The sequence below is a fragment of the Anolis sagrei genome, chromosome Y (genome assembly GCF_037176765.1).
Source record: "Anolis sagrei isolate rAnoSag1 chromosome Y, rAnoSag1.mat, whole genome shotgun sequence".
Classification (NCBI taxonomy): Eukaryota; Metazoa; Chordata; class Lepidosauria; order Squamata; family Dactyloidae; genus Anolis; species Anolis sagrei.
In genome coordinates this window covers 20,320,882-20,341,917 of record NC_090035.1, presented here as the reverse complement: position 1 = coordinate 20,341,917, position 21,036 = coordinate 20,320,882, and positions in this window count along the sequence as shown.

The window sequence follows — 21,036 nt, the reverse complement described above, 5'->3', positions numbered from 1 at the left end:
CAATGTGTATTTTATGCAGCTGTATGGAAGGGGCCCCAAAAAACCCAGTCCCCCACCATACAGCTGAATGAAATCCCACATTATCTGCTTTGAACTGGATTATCTGTGTCCACACAGCCAGATAATCCACTACAATGTGTATTTTATGCAGCTGTATGGAAGGGGCCCCAAAAAACCCAGCCCCCCACCACACAGCTGAATGAAATCCCACATTATCTGCTTTGAACTGGATTATCTGTGTCCACACAGCCAGACAATCCACTTCAATGTGTATTTTATGTAGCTGTATGGAAGGGGATCCAAAAAACCCAGGCCCCTTCCACACAGCTGAATTAAATCCCACATTATCTGCTTTGAACTGGATTTTCTGTGTCCACACAGCCAGATAACCACTTCAATGTGAATTTTATGCAGCTGTATGGAAAGGGACCCAAATAACACAGGCCCCTTCCACACAGTTGAATGAAATCCCACATGATCTGCTTTGAACTGGATTATGTGTGTCCACACAGACGGATAACCACTTCAATCTGTATTTTATGCAGCCATGTGGAAGGGGACCCAAATAACTCAGGCCCCTTCCACACAGCTAAATGCAATCCCACATTATCTGCTTTGAACTGGATTATCTGTGTCCACACAGCCAGATAATCCACTACAATGTGTATTTTATGCAGCTGTATGGAAGGGGCCCAAAAAACCCAGCCCCCCCCCCACACAGCTGAATGAAATACCACATTATCTGCTTTGAACTGGATTATCTGTGTCCACACAGCCAGACAATCCACTTCAATGTGTATTTTATGTAGCTGTATGGAAGGGGCCCCAAATAAACCAGGCCCCTTCCACACAGCTGAATGGAATCCCACATTATCTGCTTTGAACTGGATTATCTGTGTCCACACAGCCGGATCATCCCCTTTAATGTGTACTTTATGCAGCTGTATGGAAGGGGGCCCAAATAACCCAGGCCTCTTCAACACAGATGAATGAAACCCCACATTATCTGCTTTGAACTGGATTATCTGTGTCCACACAGCCAGATAATCCACTTCAATGTGTATTTTATGCAGCTGTATGGAAGGGGCCCCAAAAAACCCAGTCCCCCACCATACAGCTGAATGAAATCCCACATTATCTGCTTTGAACTGGATTATCTGTGTCCACACAGCCAGATAATCCACTACAATGTGTATTTTATGCAGCTGTATGGAAGGGGCCCCAAAAAACCCAGCCCCCCACCACACAGCTGAATGAAATCCCACATTATCTGCTTTGAACTGGATTATCTGTGTCCACACAGCCAGACAATCCACTTCAATGTGTATTTTATGTAGCTGTATGGAAGGGGATTCAAAAAACCCAGGCCCCTTCCACACAGCTGAATTAAATCCCACATTATCTGCTTTGAACTGGATTTTCTGTGTCCACACAGCCAGATAACCACTTCAATGTGAATTTTATGCAGCTGTATGGAAAGGGCCCCAAATAACACAGGCCCCTTCCACACAGTTGTATGAAATCCCACATGATCTGCTTTGAACTGGATTATCTGTGTCCACACAGCCAGATAATCCACTTCAATGCGTGTTTTATGCAGCTGTATGGAAGGGGCCCCAAATAACCCAGGCCCCTTCCACACAGTTGAATGAAATGCCACTTTATCTGCTTTGAACTGGATTATCTGTGTCCACACAGCCAGACAATCCACTTCAATGTGTATTTTATGCCGCTGTATGGAAGAGGACCCAGATAACACAATCCCCTTCCACACAACTGAATGAAAACTCAGTTTATCTGCTTTGATCTGGATTATCTGTGTCCACACAGCCAGATAATCCACTACAATGTGTATTTTATGCAGCTGTATGGAAGGGGCCCCAAAAAACCCAGCCCCCCACCACACAGCTGAATGAAATCCCACATTATCTGCTTTGAACTGGATTATCTGTGTCCACACAGCCAGACAATCCACTTCAATGTGTATTTTATGTAGCTGTATGGAAGGGGCCCCAAATAACCCAGTCCCCTTCCACACAGCTGAATGGAATCCCACATTATCTGCTTTGAACTGGATTATCTGTGTCCACACAGCCAGACAATCCACTTCAATGTGTATTTTATGTAGCTGTATGGAAGGGGATCCAAAAAACCCAGGCCCCTTCCACACAGCTGAATTAAATCCCACATTATCTGCTTTGAACTGGATTTTCTGTGTCCACACAGCCAGATAACCACTTCAATGTGAATTTTATGCAGCTGTATGGAAAGGGACCCAAATAACACAGGCCCCTTCCACACAGTTGAATGAAATCCCACATGATCTGCTTTGAACTGGATTATGTGTGTCCACACAGACGGATAACCACTTCAATCTGTATTTTATGCAGCCATGTGGAAGGGGACCCAAATAACTCAGGCCCCTTCCACACAGCTAAATGCAATCCCACATTATCTGCTTTGAACTGGATTATCTGTGTCCACACAGCCAGATAATCCACTACAATGTGTATTTTATGCAGCTGTATGGAAGGGGCCCAAAAAACCCAGCCCCCCCCCCACACAGCTGAATGAAATACCACATTATCTGCTTTGAACTGGATTATCTGTGTCCACACAGCCAGACAATCCACTTCAATGTGTATTTTATGTAGCTGTATGGAAGGGGCCCCAAATAAACCAGGCCCCTTCCACACAGCTGAATGGAATCCCACATTATCTGCTTTGAACTGGATTATCTGTGTCCACACAGCCGGATCATCCCCTTTAATGTGTACTTTATGCAGCTGTATGGAAGGGGGCCCAAATAACCCAGGCCTCTTCAACACAGATGAATGAAACCCCACATTATCTGCTTTGAACTGGATTATCTGTGTCCACACAGCCAGATAATCCACTTCAATGTGTATTTTATGCAGCTGTATGGAAGGGGCCCCAAAAAACCCAGTCCCCCACCATACAGCTGAATGAAATCCCACATTATCTGCTTTGAACTGGATTATCTGTGTCCACACAGCCAGATAATCCACTACAATGTGTATTTTATGCAGCTGTATGGAAGGGGCCCCAAAAAACCCAGCCCCCCACCACACAGCTGAATGAAATCCCACATTATCTGCTTTGAACTGGATTATCTGTGTCCACACAGCCAGACAATCCACTTCAATGTGTATTTTATGTAGCTGTATGGAAGGGGATTCAAAAAACCCAGGCCCCTTCCACACAGCTGAATTAAATCCCACATTATCTGCTTTGAACTGGATTTTCTGTGTCCACACAGCCAGATAACCACTTCAATGTGAATTTTATGCAGCTGTATGGAAAGGGCCCCAAATAACACAGGCCCCTTCCACACAGTTGTATGAAATCCCACATGATCTGCTTTGAACTGGATTATCTGTGTCCACACAGCCAGATAATCCACTTCAATGCGTGTTTTATGCAGCTGTATGGAAGGGGCCCCAAATAACCCAGGCCCCTTCCACACAGTTGAATGAAATGCCACTTTATCTGCTTTGAACTGGATTATCTGTGTCCACACAGCCAGACAATCCACTTCAATGTGTATTTTATGCCGCTGTATGGAAGAGGACCCAGATAACACAATCCCCTTCCACACAACTGAATGAAAACTCAGTTTATCTGCTTTGATCTGGATTATCTGTGTCCACACAGCCAGATAATCCACTACAATGTGTATTTTATGCAGCTGTATGGAAGGGGCCCCAAAAAACCCAGCCCCCCACCACACAGCTGAATGAAATCCCACATTATCTGCTTTGAACTGGATTATCTGTGTCCACACAGCCAGACAATCCACTTCAATGTGTATTTTATGTAGCTGTATGGAAGGGGCCCCAAATAACCCAGTCCCCTTCCACACAGCTGAATGGAATCCCACATTATCTGCTTTGAACTGGATTATCTGTGTCCACACAGCCGGATCATCCACTTTAATGTGTATTTTATGCAGCTGTATGGAAGGGGGCCCAAATAACCCAGGCCCCCACCACGCAGCTTAATGTAAATCCCACATGATCTGCTTTGAACTGGATTATCTGTGTCCACACAGCCAGACAATCCACTTCAATGTGTATTTTATGCAGCTGTATGGAAGGGGCCCCAAATCACCCAGGCCTCTTCAACACAGATGAATGAAATCCCACATTATCTGCTTTGAACTGGATTATCTGTGTCCACACAGCCAGATAATCCACTTCAATATGTATGTTATGCAGATGTATGGAAGGGCCCCCCCAAAAAACCAGGCACCTTCCACACAGTTGAATGAAACCCCACATTTTCTGCTTTGAACTGGATTATATGTGTCCACACAGCCAGATAATCCACTTCAATGTGTTTTTTATGCAGCTGTATGGAAGGGGTCCCAAATAACCCAGGCCCCTTCCACACAGTTGAATGAAATCCTACATTATCTGCTTTGAACTGCATTATCTGTGTCCACACAGCCAGATAATCCACTTCAATGTGTATTTTATGCAGCAGTATGGAAGGGGCCCCAAATAACCTAGGCCACTTCCACACAGCTGAATGAAATCCCACATTATCTGCTTTGAACTGGATTATCTGTGTCCACACAGCCGGATGATCCACTTCAATGTGTATTTTATGCAGCCATATGGAAGGGGACCCATATAACCCAGGCCCCTTCCACACAGTTGAATGAAACCCCACATTATCTGCTTTGAAATGAATTATCTGTGTCCACACAGCCAGATAATCCACTTCAATGTGAATTTTATGCAGCTGTATGGAAGGGGCCCCAAAAAACCCAGTCCCCCACCACACAGCTGAATGAAATCCCACATTATCTGCTTTGAACTGGATTATCTGTGTCCACACAGCCAGATAATCCACTACAATGTGTATTTTATGCAGCTGTATGGAAGGGGCCCCAAAAAACCCAGCCCCCCACCACACAGCTGAATGAAATCCCACATTATCTGCTTTGAACTGGATTATCTGTGTCCACACAGCCAGACAATCCACTTCAATGTGTATTTTATGTAGCTGTATGGAAGGGGATCCAAAAAACCCAGGCCCCTTCCACACAGCTGAATTAAATCCCACATTATCTGCTTTGAACTGGATTTTCTGTGTCCACACAGCCGGATAACCACTTCAATGTGAATTTTATGCAGGTGTATGGAAAGGGCCCCAAATAACACAGGCCCCTTCCACACAGTTGAATGAAATCCCACATGTTCTGCTTTGAACTGGATTATCTGTGTCCACACAGCCAGATAATCCTCTTCAATGCGTGTTTTATGCAGCTGTATGGAAGGGGCCCCAAATAACCCAGGCCCCTTCCACACAGTTGAATGAAATGCCACTATATCTGCTTTGAACTGGATTATCTGTGTCCACACAGCCAGACAATCCACTTCAATGTGTATTTTATGCAGCAGTATGGAAGGGGCCCCAAATAACCTAGGCCACTTCCACACAGCTGAATGAAATCCCACATTATCTGCTTTGAACTGGATTATCTGTGTCCACACAGCCGGATGATCCACTTCAATGTGTATTTTATGCAGCCATATGGAAGGGGACCCATATAACCCAGGCCCCTTCCACACAGTTGAATGAAACCCCACATTATCTGCTTTGAAATGAATTATCTGTGTCCACACAGCCAGATAATCCACTTCAATGTGAATTTTATGCAGCTGTATGGAAGGGGCCCCAAAAAACCCAGTCCCCCACCACACAGCTGAATGAAATCCCACATTATCTGCTTTGAACTGGATTATCTGTGTCCACACAGCCAGATAATCCACTACAATGTGTATTTTATGCAGCTGTATGGAAGGGGCCCCAAAAAACCCAGCCCCCCACCACACAGCTGAATGAAATCCCACATTATCTGCTTTGAACTGGATTATCTGTGTCCACACAGCCAGACAATCCACTTCAATGTGTATTTTATGTAGCTGTATGGAAGGGGATCCAAAAAACCCAGGCCCCTTCCACACAGCTGAATTAAATCCCACATTATCTGCTTTGAACTGGATTTTCTGTGTCCACACAGCCGGATAACCACTTCAATGTGAATTTTATGCAGGTGTATGGAAAGGGCCCCAAATAACACAGGCCCCTTCCACACAGCTGAATTAAATCCCACATTATCTGCTTTGAACTGGATTTTCTGTGTCCACACAGCCGGATAACCACTTCAATGTGAATTTTATGCAGGTGTATGGAAAGGGCCCCAAATAACACAGGCCCCTTCCACACAGTTGAATGAAATCCCACATGTTCTGCTTTGAACTGGATTATCTGTGTCCACACAGCCAGATAATCCTCTTCAATGCGTGTTTTATGCAGCTGTATGGAAGGGGCCCCAAATAACCCAGGCCCCTTCCACACAGTTGAATGAAATGCCACTATATCTGCTTTGAACTGGATTATCTGTGTCCACACAGCCAGACAATCCACTTCAATGTGTATTTTATGCAGCAGTATGGAAGGGGCCCCAAATAACCTAGGCCACTTCCACACAGCTGAATGAAATCCCACATTATCTGCTTTGAACTGGATTATCTGTGTCCACACAGCCGGATGATCCACTTCAATGTGTATTTTATGCAGCCATATGGAAGGGGACCCATATAACCCAGGCCCCTTCCACACAGTTGAATGAAACCCCACATTATCTGCTTTGAAATGAATTATCTGTGTCCACACAGCCAGATAATCCACTTCAATGTGAATTTTATGCAGCTGTATGGAAGGGGCCCCAAAAAACCCAGTCCCCCACCACACAGCTGAATGAAATCCCACATTATCTGCTTTGAACTGGATTATCTGTGTCCACACAGCCAGATAATCCACTACAATGTGTATTTTATGCAGCTGTATGGAAGGGGCCCCAAAAAACCCAGCCCCCCACCACACAGCTGAATGAAATCCCACATTATCTGCTTTGAACTGGATTATCTGTGTCCACACAGCCAGACAATCCACTTCAATGTGTATTTTATGTAGCTGTATGGAAGGGGATCCAAAAAACCCAGGCCCCTTCCACACAGCTGAATTAAATCCCACATTATCTGCTTTGAACTGGATTTTCTGTGTCCACACAGCCGGATAACCACTTCAATGTGAATTTTATGCAGGTGTATGGAAAGGGCCCCAAATAACACAGGCCCCTTCCACACAGTTGAATGAAATCCCACATGTTCTGCTTTGAACTGGATTATCTGTGTCCACACAGCCAGATAATCCTCTTCAATGCGTGTTTTATGCAGCTGTATGGAAGGGGCCCCAAATAACCCAGGCCCCTTCCACACAGTTGAATGAAATGCCACTATATCTGCTTTGAACTGGATTATCTGTGTCCACACAGCCAGACAATCCACTTCAATGTGTATTTTATGCCACTGTATGGAAGAGGACCCAGATAACACAATCCCCTTCCACACAACTGAATGAAAACTCACTTTATCTGCTTTGATCTGGATTATCTGTGTCCACACAGCCAGATAATCCACTACAATGTGTATTTTATGCAGCTGTATGGAAGGGGCCCCAAAAAACCCAGCCCCCCACCACACAGCTGAATGAAATCCCACATTATCTGCTTTGAACTGGATTATCTGTGTCCACACAGCCAGACAATCCACTTCAATGTGTATTTTATGTAGCTGTATGGAAGGGGATTCAAAAAACCCAGGCCCCTTCCACACAGCTGAATTAAATCCCACATTATCTGCTTTGAACTGGATTTTCTGTGTCCACACAGCCAGATAACCACTTCAATGTGAATTTTATGCAGCTGTATGGAAAGGGCCCCAAAAAACACAGGCCCCTTCCACATAGTTGAATGAAATCCCACATGATCTGCTTTGAACTGGATTATCTGTGTCCACACAGCCAGATAATCCACTTCAATGCGTGTTTTATGCACCTGTATGGAAGGGGCCCCAAATAACCCAGGCCCCTTCCACACAGTTGAATGAAATGCCACTTTATCTGCTTTGAACTGGATTATCGGTGTCCACACAGCCAGACAATCCACTTCAATGTGTATTTTATGCCGCTGTATGGAAGAGGACCCAGATAACACAATCCCCTTCCACACAACTGAATGAAAACTCACTTTATCTGCTTTGATCTGGATTATCTGTGTCCACACAGCCAGATAATCCACTACAATGTGTATTTTATGCAGCTGTATGGAAGGGGCCCCAAAAAACCCAGCCCCCCACCACACAGCTGAATGAAATCCCACATTATCTGCTTTGAACTGGATTATCTGTGTCCACACAGCCAGACAATCCACTTCAATGTGTATTTTATGTAGCTGTATGGAAGGGGATTCAAAAAACCCAGGCCCCTTCCACACAGCTGAATTAAATCCCACATTATCTGCTTTGAACTGGATTTTCTGTGTCCACACAGCCAGATAACCACTTCAATGTGAATTTTATGCAGCTGTATGGAAAGGGCCCCAAATAACACAGGCCCCTTCCACACAGCTGAATGGAATCCCACATGATCTGCTTTGAACTGGATTATCTGTGTCCACACAGCCAGATCATCCACTTTAATGTGTATTTTATGCAGCTGTATGGAATGGGGCCCAAATAACCCAGGCCCCCACCACGCAGCTTAATGTAAATCCCACATTATCTGCTTTGAACTGGATTATCTGTGTCCACACAGCCAGACAATCCACTTCAATGTGTATTTTATGCAGCTGTATGGAAGGGGCCCCAAATAACCCAGGCCTCTTCAACACAGATGAATGAAATCCCACATTATCTGCTTTGAACTGGATTATCTGTGTCCACACAGCCAGATAATCCACTTCAATATGTATGTTATGCAGATGTATGAAAGGGCCCCCCCAAAAAACCAGGCACCTTCCACAAAGTTGAATGAAACCCCACATTTTCTGCTTTGAACTGGATTATATGTGTCCACACAGCCAGATAATCCACTTCAATGTGTATTTTATGCAGCTGTATGGAAGGGGTCCCAAATAACCCAGGCCCCTTCCACACAGTTGAATGAAATCTTACATTATCTGCTTTGAACTGCATTATCTGTGTCCACACAGCCAGATAATCCACTTCAATGTGTATTTTATGCAGCAGTATGGAAGGGGCCCCAAATAACCTAGGCCACTTCCACACAGCTGAATGAAATCCCACATTATCTGCTTTGAACTGGATTATCTGTGTCCACACAGCCGGATGATCCACTTCAATGTGTATTTTATGCAGCCATATGGAAGGGGACCCATATAACCCAGGCCCCTTCCACACAGTTGAATGAAACCCCACATTATCTGCTTTGAACTGGATTATCTGTGTCCACACAGCCAGATAATCCACTTCAATGTGTATTTTATGCAGCTGTATGGAAGGGGCCCCAAAAAACCCAGTCCCCCACCACACAGCTGAATGAAATCCCACATTATCTGCTTTGAACTGGATTATCTGTGTCCACACAGCCAGATAATCCACTACAATGTGTATTTTATGCAGCTGTATGGAAGGGGCCCCAAAAAACCCAGCCCCCCACCACACAGCTGAATGAAATCCCACATTATCTGCTTTGAACTGGATTATCTGTGTCCACACAGCCAGACAATCCACTTCAATGTGTATTTTATGTAGCTGTATGGAAGGGGATCCAAAAAACCCAGGCCCCTTCCACACAGCTGAATTAAATCCCACATTATCTGCTTTGAACTGGATTTTCTGTGTCCACACAGCCGGATAACCACTTCAATGTGAATTTTATGCAGGTGTATGGAAAGGGCCCCAAATAACACAGGCCCCTTCCACACAGTTGAATGAAATCCCACATGATCTGCTTTGAACTGGATTATCTGTGTCCACACAGCCAGATAATCCACTTCAATGCGTGTTTTATGCAGCTGTATGGAAGGGGCCCGAAATAACCCAGGCCCCTTCCACACAGTTGAATGAAATGCCACTTTATCTGCTTTGAACTGGATTATCGGTGTCCACACAGCCAGACAATCCACTTCAATGTGTATTTTATGCCGCTGTATGGAAGAGGACCCAGATAACACAATCCCCTTCCACACAACTGAATGAAAACTCACTTTATCTGCTTTGATCTGGATTATCTGTGTCCACACAGCCAGATAATCCACTACAATGTGTATTTTATGCAGCTGTATGGAAGGGGCCCCAAAAAACCCAGCCCCCCACCACACAGCTGAATGAAATCCCACATTATCTGCTTTGAACTGGATTATCTGTGTCCACACAGCCAGACAATCCACTTCAATGTGTATTTTATGTAGCTGTATGGAAGGGGCCCCAAATAACCCAGTCCCCTTCCACACAGCTGAATGGAATCCCACATTATCTGCTTTGAACTGGATTATCTGTGTCCACACAGCCGGATCATCCACTTTAATGTGTATTTTATGCAGCTGTATGGAAGGGGGCCCAAATAACCCAGGCCCCCACCACGCAGCTTAATGTAAATCCCACATGATCTGCTTTGAACTGGATTATCTGTGTCCACACAGCCAGACAATCCACTTCAATGTGTATTTTATGCAGCTGTATGGAAGGGGCCCCAAATAACCCAGGCCTCTTCAACACAGATGAATGAAATCCCACATTATCTGCTTTGAACTGGATTATCTGTGTCCACACAGCCAGATAATCCACTTCAATATGTATGTTATGCAGATGTATGGAAGGGCCCCCCCAAAAAACCAGGCACCTTCCACACAGTTCAATGAAACCCCACATTTTCTGCTTTGAACTGGATTATATGTGTCCACACAGCCAGATAATCCACTTCAATGTGTATTTTATGCAGCTGTATGGAAGGGGTCCCAAATAACCCAGGCCCCTTCCACACAGTTGAATGAAATCCTACATTATCTGCTTTGAACTGCATTATCTGTGTCCACACAGCCAGATAATCCACTTCAATGTGTATTTTATGCAGCAGTATGGAAGGGGCCCCAAATAACCTAGGCCACTTCCACACAGCTGAATGAAATCCCACATTATCTGCTTTGAACTGGATTATCTGTGTCCACACAGCCGGATGATCCACTTCAATGTGTATTTTATGCAGCCATATGGAAGGGGACCCATATAACCCAGGCCCCTTCCACACAGTTGAATGAAACCCCACATTATCTGCTTTGAAATGAATTATCTGTGTCCACACAGCCAGATAATCCACTTCAATGTGAATTTTATGCAGCTGTATGGAAGGGGCCCCAAAAAACCCAGTCCCCCACCACACAGCTGAATGAAATCCCACATTATCTGCTTTGAACTGGATTATCTGTGTCCACACAGCCAGATAATCCACTACAATGTGTATTTTATGCAGCTGTATGGAAGGGGCCCCAAAAAACCCAGCCCCCGACCACACAGCTGAATGAAATCCCACATTATCTGCTTTGAACTGGATTATCTGTGTCCACACAGCCAGACAATCCACTTCAATGTGTATTTTATGTAGCTGTATGGAAGGGGATCCAAAAAACCCAGGCCCCTTCCACACAGCTGAATTAAATCCCACATTATCTGCTTTGAACTGGATTTTCTGTGTCCACACAGCCGGATAACCACTTCAATGTGAATTTTATGCAGGTGTATGGAAAGGGCCCCAAATAACACAGGCCCCTTCCACACAGTTGAATGAAATCCCACATGTTCTGCTTTGAACTGGATTATCTGTGTCCACACAGCCAGATAATCCTCTTCAATGCGTGTTTTATGCAGCTGTATGGAAGGGGCCCCAAATAACCCAGGCCCCTTCCACACAGTTGAATGAAATGCCACTATATCTGCTTTGAACTGGATTATCTGTGTCCACACAGCCAGACAATCCACTTCAATGTGTATTTTATGCCGCTGTATGGAAGAGGACCCAGATAACACAATCCCCTTCCACACAACTGAATGAAAACTCACTTTATCTGCTTTGATCTGGATTATCTGTGTCCACACAGCCAGATAATCCACTACAATGTGTATTTTATGCAGCTGTATGGAAGGGGCCCCAAAAAACCCAGCCCCCCACCACACAGCTGAATGAAATCCCACATTATCTGCTTTGAACTGGATTATCTGTGTCCACACAGCCAGACAATCCACTTCAATGTGTATTTTATGTAGCTGTATGGAAGGGGATTCAAAAAACCCAGGCCCCTTCCACACAGCTGAATTAAATCCCACATTATCTGCTTTGAACTGGATTTTCTGTGTCCACACAGCCAGATAACCACTTCAATGTGAATTTTATGCAGCTGTATGGAAAGGGCCCCAAAAAACACAGGCCCCTTCCACACAGTTGAATGAAATCCCACATGATCTGCTTTGAACTGGATTATCTGTGTCCACACAGCCAGATAATCCACTTCAATGCGTGTTTTATGCAGCTGTATGGAAGGGGCCCCAAATAACCCAGGCCCCTTCCACACAGTTGAATGAAATGCCACTTTATCTGCTTTGAACTGGATTATCGGTGTCCACACAGCCAGACAATCCACTTCAATGTGTATTTTATGCCGCTGTATGGAAGAGGACCCAGATAACACAATCCCCTTCCACACAACTGAATGAAAACTCACTTTATCTGCTTTGATCTGGATTATCTGTGTCCACACAGCCAGATAATCCACTACAATGTGTATTTTATGCAGCTGTATGGAAGGGGCCCCAAAAAACCCAGCCCCCCACCACACAGCTGAATGAAATCCCACATTATCTGCTTTGAACTGGATTATCTGTGTCCACACAGCCAGACAATCCACTTCAATGTGTATTTTATGTAGCTGTATGGAAGGGGATTCAAAAAACCCAGGCCCCTTCCACACAGCTGAATTAAATCCCACATTATCTGCTTTGAACTGGATTTTCTGTGTCCACACAGCCAGATAACCACTTCAATGTGAATTTTATGCAGCTGTATGGAAAGGGCCCCAAATAACACAGGCCCCTTCCACACAGCTGAATGGAATCCCACATGATCTGCTTTGAACTGGATTATCTGTGTCCACACAGCCAGATCATCCACTTTAATGTGTATTTTATGCAGCTGTATGGAATGGGGCCCAAATAACCCAGGCCCCCACCACGCAGCTTAATGTAAATCCCACATTATCTGCTTTGAACTGGATTATCTGTGTCCACACAGCCAGACAATCCACTTCAATGTGTATTTTATGCAGCTGTATGGAAGGGGCCCCAAATAACCCAGGCCTCTTCAACACAGATGAATGAAATCCCACATTATCTGCTTTGAACTGGATTATCTGTGTCCACACAGCCAGATAATCCACTTCAATATGTATGTTATGCAGATGTATGGAAGGGCCCCCCCAAAAAACCAGGCACCTTCCACAAAGTTGAATGAAACCCCACATTTTCTGCTTTGAACTGGATTATATGTGTCCACACAGCCAGATAATCCACTTCAATGTGTATTTTATGCAGCTGTATGGAAGGGGTCCCAAATAACCCAGGCCCCTTCCACACAGTTGAATGAAATCCTACATTATCTGCTTTGAACTGCATTATCTGTGTCCACACAGCCAGATAATCCACTTCAATGTGTATTTTATGCAGCAGTATGGAAGGGGCCCCAAATAACCTAGGCCACTTCCACACAGCTGAATGAAATCCCACATTATCTGCTTTGAACTGGATTATCTGTGTCCACACAGCTGGATGATCCACTTCAATGTGTATTTTATGCAGCCATATGGAAGGGGACCCATATAAGCCAGGCCCCTTCCACACAGTTGAATGAAACCCCACATTATCTGCTTTGAACTGGATTATCTGTGTCCACACAGCCAGACAATCCACTTCAATGTGTATTTTATGCAGCTGTATGGAAGGGGCCCCAAAAAACCCAGTCCCCCACCACACAGCTGAATGAAATCCCACATTATCTGCTTTGAACTGGATTATCTGTGTCCACACAGCCAGATAATCCACTACAATGTGTATTTTATGCAGCTGTATGGAAGGGGCCCCAAAAAACCCAGCCCCCCACCACACAGCTGAATGAAATCCCACATTATCTGCTTTGAACTGGATTATCTGTGTCCACACAGCCAGACAATCCACTTCAATGTGTATTTTATGTAGCTGTATGGAATGGGATCCAAAAAACCCAGGCCCCTTCCACACAGCTGAATTACATCCCACATTATCTGCTTTGAACTGGATTTTCTGTGTCCACACAGCCAGATAACCACTTCAATGTGAATTTTATGCAGGTGTATGGAAAGGGCCCCAAATAACACAGGCCCCTTCCACACAGTTGAATGAAATCCCACATGATCTGCTTTGAACTGGATTATCTGTGTCCACACAGCCAGATAATCCACTTCAATGCGTGTTTTATGCAGCTGTATGGAAGGGGCCCCAAATAACCCAGGCCCCTTCCACACAGTTGAATGAAATGCCACTTTATCTGCTTTGAACTGGATTATCGGTGTCCACACAGCCAGACAATCCACTTCAATGTGTATTTTATGCCGCTGTATGGAAGAGGACCCAGATAACACAATCCCCTTCCACACAACTGAATGAAAACTCACTTTATCTGCTTTGATCTGGATTATCTGTGTCCACACAGCCAGATAATCCACTACAATGTGTATTTTATGCAGCTGTATGGAAGGGGCCCCAAAAAACCCAGCCCCCCACCACACAGCTGAATGAAATCCCACATTATCTGCTTTGAACTGGATTATCTGTGTCCACACAGCCAGACAATCCACTTCAATGTGTATTTTATGTAGCTGTATGGAAGGGGATTCAAAAAACCCAGGCCCCTTCCACACAGCTGAATTAAATCCCACATTATCTGCTTTGAACTGGATTTTCTGTGTCCACACAGCCAGATAACCACTTCAATGTGAATTTTATGCAGCTGTATGGAAAGGGCCCCAAATAACACAGGCCCCTTCCACACAGCTGAATGGAATCCCACATGATCTGCTTTGAACTGGATTATCTGTGTCCACACAGCCAGATCATCCACTTTAATGTGTATTTTATGCAGCTGTATGGAATGGGGCCCAAATAACCCAGGCCCCCACCACGCAGCTTAATGTAAATCCCACATTATCTGCTTTGAACTGGATTATCTGTGTCCACACAGCCAGACAATCCACTTCAATGTGTATTTTATGCAGCTGTATGGAAGGGGCCCCAAATAACCCAGGCCTCTTCAACACAGATGAATGAAATCCCACATTATCTGCTTTGAACTGGATTATCTGTGTCCACACAGCCAGATAATCCACTTCAATATGTATGTTATGCAGATGTATGGAAGGGCCCCCCCAAAAAACCAGGCACCTTCCACAAAGTTGAATGAAACCCCACATTTTCTGCTTTGAACTGGATTATATGTGTCCACACAGCCAGATAATCCACTTCAATGTGTATTTTATGCAGCTGTATGGAAGGGGTCCCAAATAACCCAGGCCCCTTCCACACAGTTGAATGAAATCCTACATTATCTGCTTTGAACTGCATTATCTGTGTCCACACAGCCAGATAATCCACTTCAATGTGTATTTTATGCAGCAGTATGGAAGGGGCCCCAAATAACCTAGGCCACTTCCACACAGCTGAATGAAATCCCACATTATCTGCTTTGAACTGGATTATCTGTGTCCACACAGCCGGATCATCCACTTCAATGTGTATTTTATGCAGCCATATGGAAGGGGACCAATATAACCCAGGCCCCTTCCACACAGTTGAATGAAACCCCACATTATCTGATTTGAACTGGATTATCTGTGTCCACACAGCCAGATAATCCACTTCAATGTGTATTTTATGCAGCTGTATGGAAGGGGCCCCAAAAAACCCAGTCCGCCACCACACAGCTGAATGAAATCCCACATTATCTGCTTTGAACTGGATTATCTGTGTCCACACAGCCAGATAATCCACTACAATGTGTATTTTATGCAGCTGTATGGAAGGGGCCCCAAAAAACCCAGCCCCCCACCACACAGCTGAATGAAATCCCACATTATCTGCTTTGAACTGGATTATCTGTGTCCACACAGCCAGACAATCCACTTCAATGTGTATTTTATGTAGCTGTATGGAAGGGGATCCAAAAAACCCAGGCCCCTTCCACACAGCTGAATTAAATCCCACATTATCTGCTTTGAACTGGATTATCTGTGTCCACACAGCCGGATAACCACTTCAATGTGAATTTTATGCAGGTGTATGGAAAGGGCCCCAAATAACACAGGCCCCTTCCACACAGTTGAATGAAATCCCACATGATCTGCTTTGAACTGGATTATCTGTGTCCACACAGCCAGACACTCCACTTCAATGTGTATTTTATGCCGCTGTATGGAAGGGGCCCCAAATAACCCAGGCCCCTTCCACACAGTTGAATGAAATGCCACTTTATCTGCTTTGAACTGGATTATCTGTGTCCACACAGCCAGACAATCCACTTCAATGTGTATTTTATGCCGCTGTATGGAAGAGGACCCAGATAACACAATCAGCTTCCACACAACTGAATGAAAACTCACTTTATCTGCTTTGATCTGGATTATCTGTGTCCACACAGCCAGATAATCCACTACAATGTGTATTTTATGCAGCTGTATGGAAGGGGCCCCAAAAAACCCAGCCCCCCACCACACAGCTGAATGAAATCCCACATTATCTGCTTTGAACTGGATTATCTGTGTCCACACAGCCAGACAATCCACTTCAATGTGTATTTTATGTAGCTGTATGGAAGGGGATTCAAAAAACCCAGGCCCCTTCCACACAGCTGAATTAAATCCCACATTATCTGCTTTGAACTGGATTTTCTGTGTCCACACAGCCAGATAACCACTTCAATGTGAATTTTATGCAGCTGTATGGAAAGGGCCGCAAATAACACAGGCCCCTTCCACACAGTTGAATGAAATCCCACATGATCTGCTTTGAACTGGATTATCTGTGTCCACACAGCCAGATAATCCACTTCAATGCGTGTTTTATGCACCTGTATGGAAGGGGCCCCAAATAACCCAGGCCCCTTCCACACAGTTGAATGAAATGCCACTTTATCTGCTTTGAACTGGATTATCTGTGTCCACACAGCCAGACAATCCACTTCAATGTGTATTTTATGCCGCTGTATGGAAGAGGACCCAGATAACACAATCCCCTTCCACACAACTGAATGAAAACTCACTTTATCTGCTTTGATCTGGATTATCTGTGTCCACACAGCCAGATAATCCACTACAATGTGTATTTTATGCAGCTGTATGGAAGGGGCCCCAAAAAACCCAGCCCCCCACCACACAGCTGAATGAAATCCCACATTATCTGCTTTGAACTGGATTATCTGTGTCCACACAGCCAGACAATCCACTTCAATGTGTATTTTATGTAGCTCTATGGAAGGGGATTCAAAAAACCCAGGCCCCTTCCACACAGCTGAATTAAATCCCACATTATCTGCTTTGAACTGGATTTTCTGTGTCCACACAGCCAGATAACCACTTCAATGTGAATTTTATGCAGCTGTATGGAAAGGGCCGCAAATAACACAGGCCCCTTCCACACAGTTGAATGAAATCCCACATGATCTGCTTTGAACTGGATTATCTGTGTCCACACAGCCAGATAATCCACTTCAATGCGTGTTTTATGCACCTGTATGGAAGGGGCCCCAAATAACCCAGGCCCCTTCCACACAGTTGAATGAAACCCCACATTATCTGCTTTGAACTGGATTATCTGTGTCCACACAGCCAGATAATCCACTTCAATGTGTATTTTATGCAGCTGTATGGAAGGGGCCCCAAAAAACCCAGTCCCCCACCACACAGCTGAATGAAATCCCACATGATCTGCTTTGAACTGGATTATCTGTGTCCACACAGCCAGATAATCCACTTCAATGCGTGTTTTATGCAGCAGTATGGAAGGGGCCCCAAATAACCCAGGCCCCTTCCACACAGTTGAATGAAATGCCACTTTATCTGCTTTGAACTGTATTATCTGTGTCCACACAGCCAGATAATCCACTTCAATGTGTATTTTATGCCGCTGTATGGAAGAGGACCCAGATAACACAATCCCCTTCCACACAACTGAATGAAAACTCACTTTATCTGCTTTGATCTGGATTATCTGTGTCCACACAGCCAGACAATCCACTTCAATGTGTATTTTATGCAGCTGTATGGAAGGGGACCCAAATAACCCAGGCCTCTTCCACACAGCTGAATGAAATTCCACATTATCTGCTTTGAACTGCATTATCTGTGTCCACACAGCCAGACAATCCACTTCAATGTGTATTTTATGTAGCTGTATGGAAGGGGATCCAAAAAACCCAGGCCCCTTCCACACAGCTGAATTAAATCCCACATTATCTGCTTTGAACTGGATTTTCTGTGTCCACACAGCCGGATAACCATTTCAATGTGAATTTTATGCAGCTGTATGGAAAGGACCCCAAATAACACAGGCCCCTTCCACACAGCTGAATGAAATCCCACATTATCTACTTTGAACTGGATTATCTGTGTCCACACAGCCGGATAACCACTTCAATGTGAATTTTATGCAGCTGTATGGAAAGGGCCCCAAATAACACAGGCCCCTTCCACACAGTTGAATGAAATCCCACATGATCTGCTTTGAACTGGATTATCTGTGTCCACACAGCCAGATAATCCACTTCAATGCGTGTTTTATGCAGCTGTATGGAAGGGTCCCCAAATAACCCAGGCCCCTTCCACACAGTTGAATGAAATGCCACTTTATCTGCTTTGAACTGAATTATCTGTGTCCACACATCCAGACAAGACACTTCAATGTGTATTTTATGCCGCTGTATGGAAGAGGACCCAGATAACACAATCCCCTTCCACACAACTGAATGAAAACTCACTTTATCTGCTTTGATCTGGATTATCTGTGTCCACACAGCCAGATAATCCACTACAATGTGTATTTTATGCAGCTGTATGGAAGGGGCCCCAAAAAACCCAGCCCCCCACCACACAGCTGAATGAAATACCACATTATCTGCTTTGAACTGCATTATCTGTGTCCACACAGCCGGATCATCCACTTCAATGTGTATTTTATGCAGCTGTATGGAAGGGGACCCAAATAACCCAGGCCCCCACCACCCAGCTGAATGTAAATCCCACATTATCTGCTTTGAACTGGATTATCTGTGTCCACACAGCTAGATAATCCACTTCAATGTGTATTTTATGCAGCTGTATGGAAGGGGCCCCAAATAACCCAGGCCTCTTCACCACAGATGAATGAAATCCCACATTATCTGCTTTGAACTGGATTATCTGTGTCCACACAGCTGAAACCTGTAACTTTAAATGGGTCTCCTCGGAAGGAGGGTACCCCCGGACCGCACCAGCACCAAAGAGGATCCGCTACCTTCTCAGCGAGACTTTCAGGGAGCCAATCCAAGCGACCTATAAAATGTTAAAAGAAATGATTTTCCCGTCCAAGAAGTTGAAGAAGTGGCGACCGAGGCTTTTATTTTGCGATTCAGCTGAAAAGGATGCGATTGTAATGATCATTCACCTACAAGCATGGTTATACAGAGTTTTGGAGGCATCTTTATACATACAGTAAGTTCCGCAATCTTGAATTTCCCGCCCGCCTTCCCTCACCCGGCTTGGCTGTGATTGGTGGATGGCTGAACAGCTGGGAGAGGCTTGCCGGTCCCTCCCTGCACTCAGCCTATCACAGAGTTCCCTCGCTTCGGGGAGCCAGCGAATCAGGGACGAGGAGGCGGGACAGAAAAGGGTAACAATGAAGGAGGAAGGATTATGATTGCTTGACAAAGGACCTTCACGCTTGGGGGGGGGGGGCAAAGTCGGCCAGCTGGGAATTTAAACTATTGTTTGGGTAAAGGAGAAGGATGATTGAATCAATCTGGTTTTTTCCTGGCTGAAACAGAGCAAATATGTTGCTTAATGGGTTTCGGGAGATATGATCAAGGCTGGGCACAGACTCCCTGGTGGGCAGCCTGGTCCCTATTGTTGCTGGCAAATTAAAACTTGGCCGGAGGAAGAAATCTATTTATTGGGCATGCTCCGAAGACAAATAGAAAAACTTCCTTAGTTATTGTTCCATGCAAAAGATGGAGTGATGGGGGTTTCATTGTGAGGCAGCTGGGCGCTCTCGGATCTTCCGCTTCTGGGTTCTTTTTGTGGGGCAAAGTTGGAGGGGCAGAGGGTAATGCAGGGGGTACACATCCATAAGCATTCCATACATAGTACATTGATTAAACTTATTCCCATCGCTTCCCCAAACAAAATTAATAAAGCAATTTTATTATGAAAATGAATATTTTTAGTCCTGGGTTTCTTGGAAAGTTCATGGAGAGGAAAAGGGCTCATTGATGCCCAAAAAGGGTAAGCGCCAGAGAGTTCATGATCGGCGGGGGGGGGGGGGGGGGGCACAAGGGGGAAAGGATGGAGTCCTTGGAGCCGGCAGAAACAGCCCCTCCCCCCCCCCTGCTGCAATCGGCTTCCTTGAGAGTCCTTGGCGAACTAGAACTTCCCCAGGGGAAGGGGTCTTCCTGGCCAGACCCTTCCCTGAGTCCCATGGGGGAGAGCGCATGGGGTCCCCGAGTCCAGAGTCTGGCGAAGGCCAGGAGAAGCTGAGCCGATCGGCAATGGAGAGGAGGGAGCCAGCTGACTTTGACAATCAGCTGTTTTTGAGCCGGATAATATTCCTGGAACTTTAAAGGTTGTTACTCGGGCGTAGGGATCCATAAAGGGAAAAGCGAGATAGCAGTTATGTTTGGAATTTCATGCAGAAAAATATGAGACTAAAATGGACCCGATCCGCCATCTTAAAGTTTGGCGGATACAGAGATCTAGAAGGAAAAACCCTGTATCCACGATTTTTGTTAGTATAGATTCTGCATCCCTGGGATGCCAGAAAGGCGCCCCAGGCAGGCTCGCAGTTCCCTGGAGCCTAGAAAGGGTTAATTTAATGCATT